Source organism: Meles meles, chromosome 1 (assembly GCF_922984935.1).
Source record: "Meles meles chromosome 1, mMelMel3.1 paternal haplotype, whole genome shotgun sequence".
Classification (NCBI taxonomy): Eukaryota; Metazoa; Chordata; class Mammalia; order Carnivora; family Mustelidae; genus Meles; species Meles meles.
The window spans coordinates 216722100-216737501 of NC_060066.1; the positions used below are offsets into that span (position 1 = coordinate 216722100).

The 15402-nt window shown below is 61.5% G+C and overlaps 1 protein-coding gene across 11 annotated transcripts in view; it reads left to right on the plus strand.

Moving 5' to 3' along the window:
• Window positions 1-554: 554 nt before the first annotated feature.
• C1H1orf159 (chromosome 1 C1orf159 homolog) overlaps window positions 555-15402 on the plus strand; it is a 33110-nt gene continuing 18262 nt past the window's right edge. For 2 of the 11 annotated variants that reach the window (XM_046001233.1, XM_046001238.1), the window contains exons 1-3: window positions 4625-4901; window positions 5012-5109; window positions 5625-10192. The gene's annotated coding sequence lies outside the window, so the exon portion shown is untranslated. Of the gene's footprint in view, window positions 3507-3823; window positions 3947-4624; window positions 4902-5011; window positions 5110-5624; window positions 10193-10664; window positions 11437-15402 lie in introns of those variants that run through there. The other 9 variants (XM_046001227.1, XM_046001213.1, XM_046001219.1 and 6 more) reach the window with 9 other exon arrangements.

The following is a 15402-nucleotide window of genomic DNA, read 5'->3' on the forward strand; positions in this document are numbered from 1 at the left end:
CAGGCGGCCGGGGCGATCGCGGGCCCCCCACGGGCCTCCCACTCACTCGCGGAGCTGGAAGCCTCAGTGTGGGCGCACGTGCCGGGAGCGCCCGACGTCCCACGCCAGCCCACGGCGGCTCTCCCCGATGACGAGTCGCCGCTCAGGAAAACACACTGAGCTGTTCGAAGGCGGCCGACGCCAGCACCGACCCACGGCTAACAGGTGCCCTCGCTGGCATTTGAGGGCATTTCCTTATAATCGTTTTTTCCCCTTACAATCTTTTTTATGCATTGATGCAAGCAGACGGCTAAAAACGAATTCTGCTTTTCCCATTCAAGGTCACACTGTCTTTTCTCCCCTTTCCTTATCACGCACTCTCCGGGACACGGCTTAGTGGCCGGTCATGACATTACCTGCCCACAACGGGGTTTGTGCATGACAGATTCTGCGGGGTCAGGTGAGCACCTCATCTCTTGTTTCTTTCTTTCTTTTTTTTTTTTAAGATTTTATTTATTTATTTGACAGACAGAGATCACAAGTAGGCAGAGAGACAGGCAGAGAGAGAGGAGGAAGCAGGCTCCCTGCCGAGCAGAGAGCCCGATGCAGGACTCGATCCCAGGACCCTGAGATCATGACCCGAGCCGAAGGCAGAGGCTTAACCCACTGAGCCACCCAGGCAACCCTCATCTCTCACTTCTGCTGAGAATTCTCAGGAGCCATCCAGAGGGCCAGTGCCCAGGGCGGCCAGTGTGCTGGTTTGTAGAGGAGACATGGGGAAGTTGAGTCGCTCACCCCAGGTCCGGCCAGGAGCAGGGACTGAGAACCGGCCCCACGATCTGCAGGTCAGCCACGTCCTGGGATCCCCACCGAGGGGCATGCCGCACACCTCCCTTGGCACTGCTCCGTGGGGACACTGGGACCACCCCACAGGCCAGCACTCAGGGGTGGCTGAGGCCCCTGCTCTTAGCCAGTGTTGTGGAGCCTCCCTTGGCCCTTCGTCCGCCTCCCTGGTGAGAGGTAATACCCCACCCTTCTCACTAACCAGACAGCTGTAAGGGTGCCTTGGCAGGTAAGGGGTCTGCAGTGGGCTTTTGCTAATTTAAAGGTGGCTGTGTGCCTCATGCTTGCACCAGGGAACTTGGGGACTGTCAGCAGGGGCGTGGCTCTCAGAGGGGACCAGCTTCTCAGTCTTGGACGGCAGCCCCCGAAGGGTGCGAGTCCGGCTTCTAAGTGCTGTATCACCTGTGTGCCCGGCAGCAGAGGGGAATGAGCCCCAGGAGGTCCCCAGAGGGTCAGGGAGAGCACAGGGGCTGTTCTGCACCCTCGGGGCTGGGTTCCTAGAGGACACGCCTCAGCCACAACAGCCCCTCCCTAGAGGAGCAAGGCCTGGGGGTGGTGTCACCAGGGGAGGTCGGCACCATCCCCAGGGGCTCCGACCGGACAAGCCTACCAGCCCCTTCACGCCATTCCTGAGCTCTGGGGCATGGGCAGCCGACCCTTCACGGAGTGCAGTCCTCCTGCGGCTCTCAGGACCACAAACCCATGCCGTGAAGGCATCCGGAGCTCTGGGTCCCCTTCGTCCCTTTGCCTCCACTATCATCTCCTCGGCACACAGAGACTCAGCACCAGGACACGTCCTGGGCCCCACAGGCCGCCAGCCAGCTCCCGGCGCCACGACACCCCCACGCGTCCCGCACAGGAGCAAGGTGCCCGGCACTCCTCGCCGTCGCCTCCTGCCAGGGAGCACAGCTTCGGCTCTACACTCCGCGGAGCCCGGATCCTCCAGACAAGGCCCAGCCGCTCGCCTGGGGCCCGCAGCTCCCCGCCCTCCTCTGTCCCTTGCCGACCACCTTTCTGCCACGCTTTGCTCTTGCACCCGCGCTGTGGCTCCGAGAAGCTTCTCTGGCCTCTGTCCTGCTGAGCCCTTAACAGCCAAATAAATATTTGCGCAGGGTGGTGCCCAGGGTTATGTATTAAATGGGCCTAAAGTCAGAACATCCGGTGGTGGCCCTATAAGGGCCTGGGTGACCAGGGGAGTACGGGGATGACAGGCCCGTTGTCATGCCGCATTCTGGGCCTCCCTGTCCAGACTGGAAGGCAGAGCTCCCTGGTCGGCCACCTCGGCACCAGGCAAAGGCCAGCAAAGGGCTGGGCAGAACCAGGCGGTAGGAAACCTGGGGAATGTGAAGTGCGTGGAATGTCCTTAGCAGAGGTCGGCCAGAATGTGGCAGGGGTCCTGGAGGCGAACAGAGTGCAGGGCAAGGGGCTCCCACGGCAGCCACTCGCCCCTGAGTGCCACGGCGTTTCCCACAGTGGCTGTGTCGGTTATCCACTGCTCCAGCGCCAGGGACCCCACTTCTGTGGGTGGAAATGCCAGGCATTTGTCCTCTCTTTCGGTGGCCCAGGGACCCAGAGCCGCTGACGGAGCAGAAGGCTGTCCTGGCCATACAGGGCAGGGCTGCACCAGCCCAGAGCTTGGCCGGAGGCCCCCACGGGGCTGCCCAAGAGGGCTGGCATCCCCCAGGGCGGGTAGCCCTGGCAGGAGCCTGGTGACCAGCTGTGGCCTTTTCAGAACCAGGCTGGAAAGTGCTGCTCTCCGAGTTCTGTTGCATTGCGTGTACCAGGAGGCGAGTCCAGAGACAGGGAGGGGAGGGGTGCCCAGGGGACAAGTGCCTCACAGTGGGATGCCTGAGGCTCTCAGAGTTGGCTGGCCACAGGGGCTTTGATTTCGACCAGCCACTGGTCAGGGTCGCTGCCCACTTGGTCTTGTTTGGTTTTGCTTTTTCCCCAGAAGCTTTCAGCCCATTTATGGGTTGCTTGTTCGTGTGGACTGATGGACTGTGACTGGTTGGTGAAGAGCATGAAGCGGGAGGAGTTTGGAGAAGACACACATTTAATTCATACAAATGCTTGGGTGCACAGGACCTTCATGGGGATAGGCCTTCTCTCCAGAGACCCCAGGAACGAACCTGCCTGCTGAGGTCCCTGGTCCCCGAGGTCTGACAGCGTCTCGTTCTACGGAAAGGTTGCCACATGCTGTCCTTAGCCGGCCTTTTCAAGCAGCAAACCTAACTTTCCTAAGAACAGCTCCGTGTCTGTGGTCAATCACTCAGGTCGCTCTGCGACATCTTGGACTTGGCCGTGAGTCTCCAGCGCAAGTCGGCATCTGCGTTGACTTTGGGTCAGCTTGGCTGTGCCACGAGGGGCCTCAGATACGTGGTCAAACAGTATTCCCGGTGTCTCTGCGAGGGTGATTCTGGGTGAGACTGACGAGTAAACTGGAGGACAGAGTAAACAGGCGGTCTTTCCAGCAACCGCGGGCCTCCGCTGGTCTCCTAAGAGCCTGGATACAACAAAAAGGCCACCGTTCCCCCACGAGGAGGCCATCTCCCCTGCCTGATGGCCTTCAGACCGGGACGTCCGTCTTCTCCTGCCTCTGCACCTGGCCTGGCGCGACACTGCAGCTTTCGGGGTCTCCACCTCGCCAAGTGCCGATGTCGGGACTTCTCGGCCTCCACCATCTGGTGAGCCAATTCTTTACGGTGTTTCTATGCGTACGACCTACCAGTTCTGTTCCTCTGGAGGTTTCTCCGGGAACGAGGGACTCTGGGTCGCATCTAGCTCATCGGACGGAGCAGAGGGGTGGTGGGCGGGCTTTCCCACCGCAGGGGTGCAGGGTGTCTCCCCCCGCTCATGCCGGCCCCCTGGGTCACAGGTGCGTGGGCTGCCGTACACTTGTGCATCAGCTTCACGGACAGGCCCAGAAGCCGACGAGAGACCCTCTGGGGGTGAGGACACCTCGTGACTCGGAAGAGTGGGGTCCCGAGGTCATGAGAGGACCCTCGGCAGGCTTTCTGGCAGCAGAACGACAGCCGTCCTGGAGAAGGAGTTGCCCTCGTTGATAATACGGAAACGAGCAGTCGGGGGAGTGTGGTGGCCCCGAGCTTGCCAGGGCTCCTCGCAGGTGCCAGGGCTGGTTTGGGGAGTGGGCGGGGACCCACGATCCGGTGCTTTCGGACACCTGGGATGGAGGCGTGGGGAGGCTGCAGGCGGGGTCCCTTCCTCTCCGCCAGGGGAGGGGCCGCTTCAGCACCAGCCTCAGGTTCTCCGCCGTTCTTCCACGGCGAGGGGCCTACGCTCGGGCCCGATAACCCACATTTCGGCACCTCACTGAGAAAGGGCCCAGGTTCTTGGCCGCAGTCAGACTGGCCTGGGGCACGGGTTCCGGCCGGCTGCCCACCGGACAGGGATGCCACCTGCAGGCCGGCCTGCGAATATGCCGGGCGCGGAGGAGGGGGCCATCCCATGGCCCAAGTGTGAAGCTGCCCAGCCCACAGGGAGGTAGGGGTCCCCTTTCAGCCCCGCAGCAGGTGACCAGGTGGGGGTGCTGGGGCCACGCTCGGCCTAGTTCTCCACCAAGTTTGGAAAGTGCTGATTTTCCTTGTCCTGGTCCCGGCCCAGCTCCCTGCTCGGCCTCCAGTTTTCAAAAGTCGTCCAGTTCCCAGAATGGCCCCTTCCTTTAGCTCCCCAGCATTTTCACTCAGGGCCGAAGGCCGCCTACCCTATCGTGGTGCCAGAGTTCCGGGGAGTTGTCATCCTGCAGGGTGCGGGGGAGGTCTCCCTAGTGCCTCGCCATTTGCTTTCCTTCTATTGTGCTTAGAACCTGGAGATCGGGGCGTCTCAGGGTCTCGCCGACCGAGGGCTGAGGTCACCGGGGCAGTCTCCTGTGCGCAGGCCCCAGCTGGGGAGTGGCCTAGCCCTGAAGGAAGCGGGACTTGGTCATAGTCCACCACGGAGGTGGGACGTGTGCTGCAGAGATCTGCTAATAACAAACAGGATTACTTGCTTCCCTGCAAGGCTGGTTTCTTGGAGTTCCTAGAACATTCCAGCAAGGCTGAAATGTTCTTTGACTTTCAGCGGTGAGCAGGGAGCGTTTGGGGCCCACAGGCTCAGCGCGGCAGGCGGTGCCCAGGAAGCAGCCCCACCCAGGCCTGTGGCTGACTCAAGGCCTTTTTGTCTCTTTGTCAAGGTGACAGGTGTTCACTCTCTGTCCTCGTAGTCCCTGGCTCCCAGGGGTGCTGTGTGCTGGCTTCCCGCGGCAGGTGCCAGGCCTGCTGGTGGTCACAGGTGAGTACACATGGGTACCTCAGGAAAGCCTCCCCTTACACACCTGAAAAGCAAGGATAGGGTAGGGCAGTCCGGGGCACCCAGCCTGGCTTCTCCCCGGGTCTCTGCACAGATGTCTGCCACGCCCCACAGCCTAGGGAAACGGGCCTGGTTGAGGAGGACAGGGTCGGGGGAGTTGCAAACATGGCAATTAAGGCCTCCTTCTAATTGCAGGCGATTAATTAGTTGGTAATTGAGCCTCCCCCAGCATTAGGCTGTTTGGGAAGAGCTAACGACCTTCACCTGCTCCCTGTGCTGTGCAGGCAGTCCGGCAGGTGGGGCTGGGGACACCAGGCAGGCTGAGGGTCCCGAGCCTGCCCCATCCGCACACATCCCTGAGCAGCTGTGTGGAAGTTAGAGCACCCCCCCCCCCAGGGACCGCAGAGGACACTCTCAGGGAAGCCAGGAGTTGGGGAGGGCCCTCTCCCGCCTGCCAGGAGCAGGAGCAGTGAGCTCAGGCTCCCCTCCTTCCGCAGGCTGGCTGCGAAGCTGCCTTCCTGAGGCGGCATCAGAAGGGCCTCCGGTGGGAAGCTGGCTGCTGTGCTCAGGCTCCTCGGAGGCAATCCTGGCCCGAGAGAGTGTGGCCAGGCTGGGGCTCTGTCGGCAGCTCGCCGAGGGTCTCTCCTCTTTCAGAAGCTCCAGGCCCCCTTTGTCTGAGCAGCTCCGTCACAGGAAAAAGCTGAGCCTGCGCGGTGTCCCTTGGCATCAGGGGACAGGACAGAAAGCTAAGACCTGGAGGGTAGATACGGAGTCCCGCGTGCCAGCCACTCTGGTTCCCACAACAGTCCCACCTGTCCGAAGCCCTGCTGCCGCCAAGCTCCCCCCCCCCCCCCCCGCCCCCGGTCCCTGCAGCGTGGCTTCCCTGCTCCCAGAGGTGGCTCCAGGACACAGAGACAAACCCGCAGGGTGGGCGTGACCAGCCCGCTAAGGACTCTTGGAAGGTTTGGTGCGTGGGGGGGGTGGGGGGTGTCCATTCTACTCGCTACTGCCCAAGGCCAGCCTCCTGTGTAAGTTCCCTTGTTTATTACACCTGCCACCCACCAGCCTGGAGCATCCTGCCCCTTTCTTCTGCCCCTCCCACCCGCCACGTTTGGGGCCGGTTTCAGATTTCAGCGGGGAGGCCAACCATCACCACTGGGGAAGGACTCGGGCACTTGTTTATTCTGCCGTTTTATCGCACGTGTGGCTCCTGTGACCTTCCTGCCATCAGGATACGGGCTGCTCCACCCCACAGAGACCCGTCTTGCTGCCCCTTCTCGCCCCCGCCACCATCCCTCGCCTCCTGAACCACGGGCGGTTCTCCACCTCCATAATTCTGTCATTTGAGGATTATCAGGTAAGTGCAATCACAGCATATTGGACTGGATTTTTGAGATTGGATTTTCTTCACCCAGCAAATGCCCATGAGACCCACCCAAGCTGGAGTCAACTTAATATACCTTATTCCAAAGTGTCTCTTAACGTTTCCAATACTACGTAAGTCTAGTCGGGTTTCACTTTGTAACACCAAGTCTAAGAAGTTTCCTCTCGGGAGCAGTGATTCAGTGGCCAAGCTGACCCTCTCACTGGCCGAGTTCTCTTCGGCGTCACAAACGTGATCGGGCCCTGGTTCCACGTGAGTGCCACCAACAGCCGTGCGGGCTGCCGACTCTCCCAGCCTTCCCCACACTGAATCCGAAATCTCTGCGGGGTGGAAAGGTGTCCATGCAGGGACCTAGCCAGCCCAGCAGGCCCGGTGCCCCTGTCCCTGAGATCTCTGCGGGATGATGGCGGGATCCCCTCCCTGATCATGGCCGGACTCTGCCGGCACCAGCCTGGGTCCCACATTGCGTTGCTTCCTGTGCCCTGCAGGGGTGTCCCCCACATGACTGCCGGATGGGACTTTGCATTTTTGTGGCCCTTAAGATAGTCAAGGAAGTATATTTTTTATTTTTATTTTTTTAAGGATTTTATTTATTTATTTATTTGACAGAGATCACAGAGAGAGAGGAGGAAGCAGGCTCCCTGCTGAGCAGAGAGCCCGATGCGGGGCTCGATCCCAGGACCTATTTTTTATTTTAGTCTAGAGACTCTGGGCTCCGTAGCAGATGTCCTTACATTATGTAGAGTTAACCTGCATTCTTTCATCTTCTCAGCACCCTCTAGCTCACCGGGTCACTTGCACTGTTCCAAGAACATCTGTCTCAGCCTTTTCTGGGCCGCAGGAGGCCTCGGACCATCAGAACATTTACCTGATGCAGACTTTGCCTCAGTGTCTGCTGGGCGCCCTCGCTGACAATAGCCTCACAGGTCTTGCCGGGCTCCCCTGCCCGCCTTACACGAGTGGCACCGGGAGGGGCCGGGGGCCAGGCCGTTGCTTGGCGATGGGGACACCAGCCTGGGGCACGGCAGCCCCGACACTGGGAGGAGACCTCCCTGAGTGAGGGGGGAGGCAGGCGACACTGTGCAGCAAGGGCTAGGCCGTGACAGGACCCGTGGGGGACAAGAGACAGTCACCTACCACAGCCAGAGGGCACGGGGTGAGGGGCAGACATAAGCTGACCCCTCCTGGGGGTGAGGCTTCCAAGGGATGCCCAGGAAGGCCGGGGAGGAGGCTCAAGTTGGGAGGTGGGGTCTGAATTTATGAGGTGGACGGAGGGGTGGTGGCAGAGAAGCACTCAGCCCTGAGCTCTGTCCTGCCACTCTTGGGAGCACGCGAGCCAAGGGAGCACCTGGGGGGACAGCAGCGATGGGGGTGGGGGCGACTGGGTGACGGGGGCTCCTGCAGGTCAGGACCCAGCTGGCCGGCTGGGAGTCAGCCTGGCCTATAGCACAGCACGCTCCTCCGGATCCTGCCCTCCGAGCCCTAAGCCTTGGGTGGATCCTGGGTATGGCTTCTGCCTGGGATCCCTCCCTGACACTTGCAGCAGCTTCCTGGAGGTGTTTAGGCCCTCTCTGGGCCTGATCTTGCCCCCGAAGCCGGGAAGGTGGCAGCCCACCCCAGGCTTAGCGGGAACAGCCTGCAGTCGCTTTCCCAGGGCAGCCTCCCTGGCCAGCCCCCGGGCTCTCGCAGCAAGCCTGTGTCCCCCAGTCTCCCGGAACATGGCCTGCCCGGCTGACGGCCAGGCCCGTGACACGCCAACTGCTGCCTCAGAGGGCCCCGAGGGACACCCTGGGCGGCACTGCCACCGCCGTTCAAGAAGCGCAGCGAGTGCCGTCCTCCCAGCAACAAACAGGACGGTCACTCTCCCTCCTGCTCCCGACACCTACGCTGCGAGGCTGGCGTCTATTTCCACCGGAGACTCTGGACGCTCAGGCTAGGGAGGGATGTCCTCAGGTGCCTGCCAGAGGGACGAGAACCCCCAGGACTCAGGCACAAAGGCCAGCTGGGAGGGAGGCCCCAGGGACATCCCAGAGTTCAGGGGCCCCCATGCCCCAGCACACTTGCAACCCCTAACCCTGACTCACACTCACCTCTCACTCAAGAGGCCCCCAAGGAGGCTGACAAGCTCCAGACCCTTTTACTAACGCCCAAGAGAGCCTAATAAATGAGAAACTGACGGCTGCTCACGGTGGTTCTCAGCTCGGACGCGGAGCCTGAGACCACGCTTGTGGGAATCCCACCAGCCTCAGAGTCGTCCTGCCGGGACACCGTCGGCCTAGAAGGGTGACAGGTCAGTCACCCACACGGACCCCATGGACTCCGGAACTAAGTGTGGGGAGCATTCCCAGCCCCCTCCCCATCCCCGAGGCCTCAGGGCTGCAGGGGTCGGTTAGCGGGAAGGGTAACCGGCTGGACCGGCCCCACCAGCTCAGAGAAACCCCAGGTCACACTTGTCTTCTTCTCTCCCTGCTGGTCCAGAGTGACCTGAGAAGCCTGAGAGCCCATGCCCTCCTCGCGCCCGCGCTGCGCTCCGGGTGCCCTTCTTGGTTCAGGCAAGGTCACCGACCCCTCTGCTCCCCTGCAGGCCCTGAGGAGCGCCCGCGCAGCCCAATGGCACAGAAGGCCCCTCTTTACTCAGGACGACACCCCCTTGAGGCGCAGCCCGCGGCCTCGCCCTCTGCGCGCTCCGCGGCGCCAGCCCCGTCACCAGGAGGGCAGAGCCCTGCAAAGGGGAGAGCTCGCTCGGCCTTACTGTCCTTCCCCCGGGGGCTCCTCGGCACACCCCCTCCCCTCCCCCGCGCCCCCACCCTGCACGCGCAGGGGCCGCCGGAAGGCCAGCCCTGCCGCGGGCGCGGCGCCGCGATACCCTACTCCGCGCTGACCGCGCCGGGTCGGGAACGCTGCCCAAGGTCCCCAGAGCGGCGGGGCCGTCCGCTAGGGCAGCCGCAGAGGCTCCCTCCCCGGGCTCCGCACCGAGACCCGCACCCACAGGAACCTTTCGGAGGCCGCGTCCCTCCGCGGCTCCTCGCTGGGACCCAGCGCCGGCCTCTTGCCACCAGCCGGGACACAGGGCTCCGAAAGGCCGCGGGGGGGACGCCCCGGGCCCGAGGCGGGAAGTGCAGACTCCGCCCCGCGCTCCTCGGGGGACGCGTTCTCGCCTCCGGGAGGAGCTTGTGCTTTGCCTTGACCGGGCCTTGGCCGGTCGCGTAAGCTAGTCGCGGGCGGCAGGTCGCACCTGCGCTCACTTCCTCCCCGGCCGCGCACGGATCCCGGCGGCCGACGCGGCGCAGAGGGAACACGGCGGCCGCGGCGCGCCACCCGCTGGTTCGCATCCTCGCGTCTCCTAGCAACGCCAAAGATGGCGGGCGCGCGTGGGCCCCTGGGAAGCGTAGTTCTTCTCCTTCCCGGCTCGGTCTGGGGCCCGGCCATTAGGACCCGGGCGCCCTAGCCTACACTTCCTAGGTTGCTCCGCGCGCCTCCCATGGCCTCGCGAGAGCCTGGGCCCGAACCCATCTTTGGAGAGGGAGTTCTCGCGGGGACTGCCGGGAGCTGTAGTTTGAAGCTGGGAGTCGCGCTGCCTGGTACTGGGTTGAGGCGCCAGAAAGACTACAAATCCCAGGGGGTGCGGCGCGACCGCCTGGAGGGCGGGGGGTACGAAAGAGGAACGCGAAGGGCGCCGGGGTGAGTGAGGGGCTGGGGGCGGGAGCGCGGGCGGCGGGGCCCGGGGGCGGACCGGGGGCGGGCGGGGGGCGGGCCGGGGGCGGGAGCAGGGGCAGGAGCGCCGGGGGCAGCCTTGGGGCGCGGACGCCGGGTCCGGGCGGTCTCGGAGGCGGCGCGGGGCGCGGAGCCGGGACAAAGGCCCGCGGGGACCCGGCCCCCCTCGGGCTCCCGAACGTCCCGCAGGTGCAGTCCGCGGAGGGAGCTCGTCGGTGGCCGGACTCAGGGCCGCCCACCCGCGTCCCGGAAGTCGGGGGGCCGCAGGAGGCCGCGCCGTCGGCAGCGAGCCCAGGGGCGTGCGGAGGGCGGCCCCGGATGCCCGGAAGCCGCCCGGCGCTCTCCCCGGTAGCCGGGCTCCCGGCCGGTGTGCGGCCCGAAGCCGTCCGGGTTGCGCCGGCCGGTGGGCGTTCGAGGAGTCTGCGTTAAGGCCGGGTCGTTCGGGTTCCCTGGGACGCGGCTTTCAGGGAACCGCGCTTTGGCCGCCGCGGCTTCTCCCCGCGAAAGCTGTTTCTGAGCCTTCCTAACGCTTCGTCGGGAAGGGCCCGGCTTTGTGTTTTTGCCGGCGTGGCGGCGCCCTGCGGAGGCGGCGGACCCGGGGCTCGTCTTTCTCGTGGTTTTTGACGCCGGCGAGGCCGGGTGCAGGCGGCTGGGCGGGGGAACGGCCCACCCCGACCCTCCCATTCCCACTCCCGGGAGCACCCCTGGGCAGGGGTCCGTGTTCAGCCAGAATCTCAATGGCCGCGTTGTTTTTAGAAATTCCTAGAAGGAAGTAAAATCTGAATTATCCAGAGGGTTGGTTTTCCTAGCACAGGCACACCCCGACCCCCGCCCTGGCATGTTCCTCCCCAAAGCAGAGCGAACGGATCCCCTGGGTGGGTGATCCCCTGAGTGGACTGGTCCACAGGCAGCACCCCAGGACCCCAAAGGCACCTCCCAACCCTTCACTGACTCTCATACTCCAAGGTGAGCCATGATTTGTCATCTAGCTCGTTGGAAGAAGGACGGTCGTCACCGCAGCCCTGGGAATTCCGCATCCCCAAGGCCAAGGATGCGGGAGCGGATTTGCAGCATGCAGACCCCCAGGCCAGCTCCCGGGGTGCACAGCCCTCTCCCGTGTGTGGCGTCCACGTGACGTGGGTGCCCACATGCCGTTCCGGGCATCTGCCATCCATGTCCGCTGACTGGAATGTTCCCTTACGTCCAGTGAGGTTGGCAGCCTTTACTTTCTTTCTTTTTTAATTTTAAGATTTTACTTATTTACTTGACAGATGGCAGAGAGGCAGGCAGAGAGAGAGGAGGAAGCAGGCTCCCCGCTGAGCAGGGAGCCCGATGGGCTCGATCCCAGGAACCTGGGATCATGACCTGAGCCGAAGGCAGAGGCTTTAACCACTCAGGCACCCCGAGATGGGATGTTTAGATCGAGCAGCAAGTTCTTACTTTTTCCTGAGAGTCAGACTCCACGCTTGCTTCCTCTGCTTGCCGGGAGAATAACCAGCAGTTCTCTGGTGGGGGGCGGTCCGGTGGGCCGGTCTCGTGCCCCTATCAGTGCACGAGACCCAGAGCTGAGGACCTCCCTCCCCCGCCGTCGCCTACTGCGCCGTCCAGCCACGGCTGCAAGGCGGGCGTCGGAGCTGCGGTGATTATTTGTGTGGTCACTGGCGAGGCTCCTGCTGGTTTACCGGTCCCGTCAGCACCATCCTTGTTTGCTGACCACACGCAGCCCACCCACTTCACCCCAGTGCGCTATTTGTTCAGAATCGCAGCGACCTGGAGGCTCTGTGTCTTCGCTCAGACCAATTCTTGTAAGGAAAAGTGAGCTGTGAGACAGTTTTTGTACAATTTAAATTCTCACCAGTTCTTTCATTACCACGTAGACACGTTTTTACCCAATTCTCTAACTTTCGGGCTCCATATGATTTCTTAAACGGGTGGCGCCTCTTCGGGTGGTTACTGAGGTGACGCCGCCCGGTTTGCCCAGTTTTGACAGCCGCATCCAGCGGTGAGACCTGCACACCGGCCGAGACAGAAGACGTTTCTGTCATCCGTGACAGGTCCCTCATGTGGTGGGCCGAATGGTCGTGCCCCCCGGATCCACGTTTGGAGCCCGGCCTCCCAGTGCTTTGGTGTTTGGAGGTGGAACCTTTGGGGGGTTATGGTTAGATGAAGTCGTGCAGGTGCGCCGCGTGGTGGGATTAGTGCCTTTATGAGGAGAGAGAGATCTGCTCGCGGGCCCAGGGAAGGGCCGGGGGACACAGCAAGCAGGCCCCACCTGCACCCGGGAAGGGCCCGCGCCAGCCGCTGGGTCTCTGGAATCTCCCCTCCCCCGGGCACCTGGGCCGCAGCCCCGTGGTGTTGCTGGGTTGGCACTCCTGGGACACGCCCGGGTGCCCTTATCAGTCCTGTGAGGCAATTGGTGGGGTTTCTGGGCTTTGGCTTGTGTGACTAAGGGGTCCTTGCCCACATTTTCTATGGCGTGTTTTTCTTTCTCTCGGGAAAATCCCTGCGTGTGACCCTGCCCAAAGGGCCTGCTGAACAGAGTTTCCTGGGGGCCTCAATCTGCGTTTCCCAGAGCTCAGTGATGCTGAGCACTTTCCAGCCATGTCACCATGCGTACCTCTTTTCTAAGTGTCCGATCAAGTCTTTTGTCCTTTTTCAAAAATTACCAAGTTGTAAAAGCGCTTTTTTATCTTCTGGGTAACAGCTTGTCGGATCATGTCGCAAATACGATCTCCCGTTCTTTGACTTGCTTATTTATTTTACTAGTGGCTTATTTTAAAAATACACTTAAGGAATTTTGGAGCAGTTCTAGATTGGCAGAAAAGTGGCAGAATGGCCAGTTTTCTCTAATACCCGCATTTAGGACGGCACAGAGCCCTCGTGGAAGCTGAGAAACAGTAGTGCTATGACCCTGTGGTCTACACGGCAGACTGAAGGGTTCACTCGACTCCTCGGTGTCCCTGTCCGGGTCCCGCAGCGCGTTGAGTGTCCCAGCTCCTTTGTCCCTTCTGGGATGGGCTGGTGTCTTGGACTCTCTTGTGTTCTCAAGACCGTGACAGGTTTGAGGAGGGCTGCACAGGTGTTGGGTCGCATGTCCCGCATTCTGGGTTTGTCTGCTGTGTTCCGCGGTGGTTAGAGGGGGCTGGTGCGTTTGGGAGAGAAGACCCCGGCGGTGAGGTGGCCCTCTCGTCCCAGGCTGTCGGGGGGCGGGGGTGGCTGGCGTCTGGCGGACAGCCTGGGGTACGTTGGCCTGGCCACCTGGTCCGCGTGGTGCCTGCCGGGTGTCTGGTCTCCCTCCTGTGTTCTCTGGCGGCCGCCCAGTGAGGCCGTCGCCCTGCACGGGGTGGGAATGAGCCGAGAGCCCCGCGGTGGGGGGCGCCAGGGAGGACTTCAGGAAGGAGGCTTTCTCTGGCCGCTCTGCTTCCTCAGCTGCGCTCCTGGGTGTGTGTCCTGTGCGGCGGGGACGCTCCCGCGCTGGTTCTCGCCGCGCACGGCGTTCCGGCCTGGGCCGTGGGGAGCGCCTTCTCGGTCGGGGCCGGGGGTCCTTCCTTCCTTGGCTCCAGGTTCGTCTTGCCTGCCTGCCTCAGCCCCAGAGTCAGCCGGCTCTCCAGGGAGCCCCGTGTCTTTTCCTGGAGGACGGTGTGTAGAAGCCAGGATCGGGGCACTGGGGTCCCTGCCGGTGGGCCTCCGGCGGGCGGGGCTGTTCCGTGTGTGTCTGTGACCTGTAACCCGTACCGTGTGCTCACGAGCTTCCGGTCCGAACCGGGCTCCCACCATCCACCTTCCATGTCCTCCCTCCTTTCTTTCCTTCTGTCTTTCTTTCTACCTGAGGGGGGCGGCGGGTAGGAGGCAGAGGAGAGAGAGAATCAAGTAGGCTCCGCACCCCACACGGGGCTCGGTCCCAGGACCGTGAGGTCACGACCTGAGCCGGCATCAGGAGTCACTGCTTGCCACCAAGGCAGCCCTGTCCCCCACCATCCATTTGCTTATCTGTCTAGCCCGGCCCGGCCTCCGTGTGCACAGAAAGCAGTTTCAGAATTGTCCGCCCGCACTCCATCCCCACGAGAAGCGAGTTTCCTGACTAGAGTACGCTGTTTGCGTGTGGTCCTTTTTACCTTGAGCCTCCGGGCAGACGTCATGTCCCAGACGTGCTGTTTCCCTCCCCGCCGGTATGTCGGCGTCCCAGACTGCTGACGGTTAAAATCGGTGGTCCCAGTCTGTTCCGTCCTGAGATCCCTGACACGATCCCTGACATTCTGTTTAATTCTGGTTTCGTATCCATTAAACTTTATTCTCTGTGACACATGCTTTTATGGGTTTTGAAAGATGCACAGTCTTGTATCCACCATAATGGTGTATTTTTTTTATAATGGTGTATTTTGATGAGACGTTTTTGATATTGATGAAGTTTAATGTATGACTTGGTCTTCTTTTTCCGTTCATGCTTTCGGTGTCCTTTCTAAAAGTCTTTGCCTAAGCAGGTCACCAAGATGGTCTCCTGTGTTTTCTTCTAGAAGCTTTGTAGATTTTTTTTTTTTTTTGCGTTTAGCTTCATGATCCGTCTCTGATTTTCTCATCTGAGCCGAGTGTGCCTCTGGTTTTTATGTCCTGTGAGTCGCTGGGTGTCTGGTGCCATTTGTTGCAAAACTATTTTTCTCCATTGAATTACTTTGGCATCTTGTCAAAAATCATCGGAGTTATTTCTGGATTCTTTGATTTGTTACATCGATCTGTTTGTACTTTAATCAGTCCAACTGTCTTAAGTCTTCAGGTGAGGTCATGTCAATCCACTGTCTTCTCTTTATAAACTGCTTTGGTGGGGTGCTTGGGCAGTTCAGTCGTTAAGCATCTGCCTTTGGGGGCGCCTGGGTGGCTCAGTGGGTTAAGCCTCTGCCTTCGGCTCAGGTCATGATCTCGGGTCCTGGGATCGAGCCCCACATTGGGCTCTCTGCTCAGCGGGGAGCCTGCTTCCTCCTCTCTCTCTGCCTGCCTCTGCCTACTTGTGATCTCTCTCTCTATCAAATAAATAAAATTAAAAAAAAAAAAAAGCATCTGCCTTCTGCTCAGGTCATGATTCCAGAGTCCTGGGATCGAGCCCCTCGTCAGGCTCCCTGCTCAGCGGGAAGCCTGCTTTTCCCTCTCCCTCTGCCCCTGCTTGTGTTCCCTCTCTCGCTGTG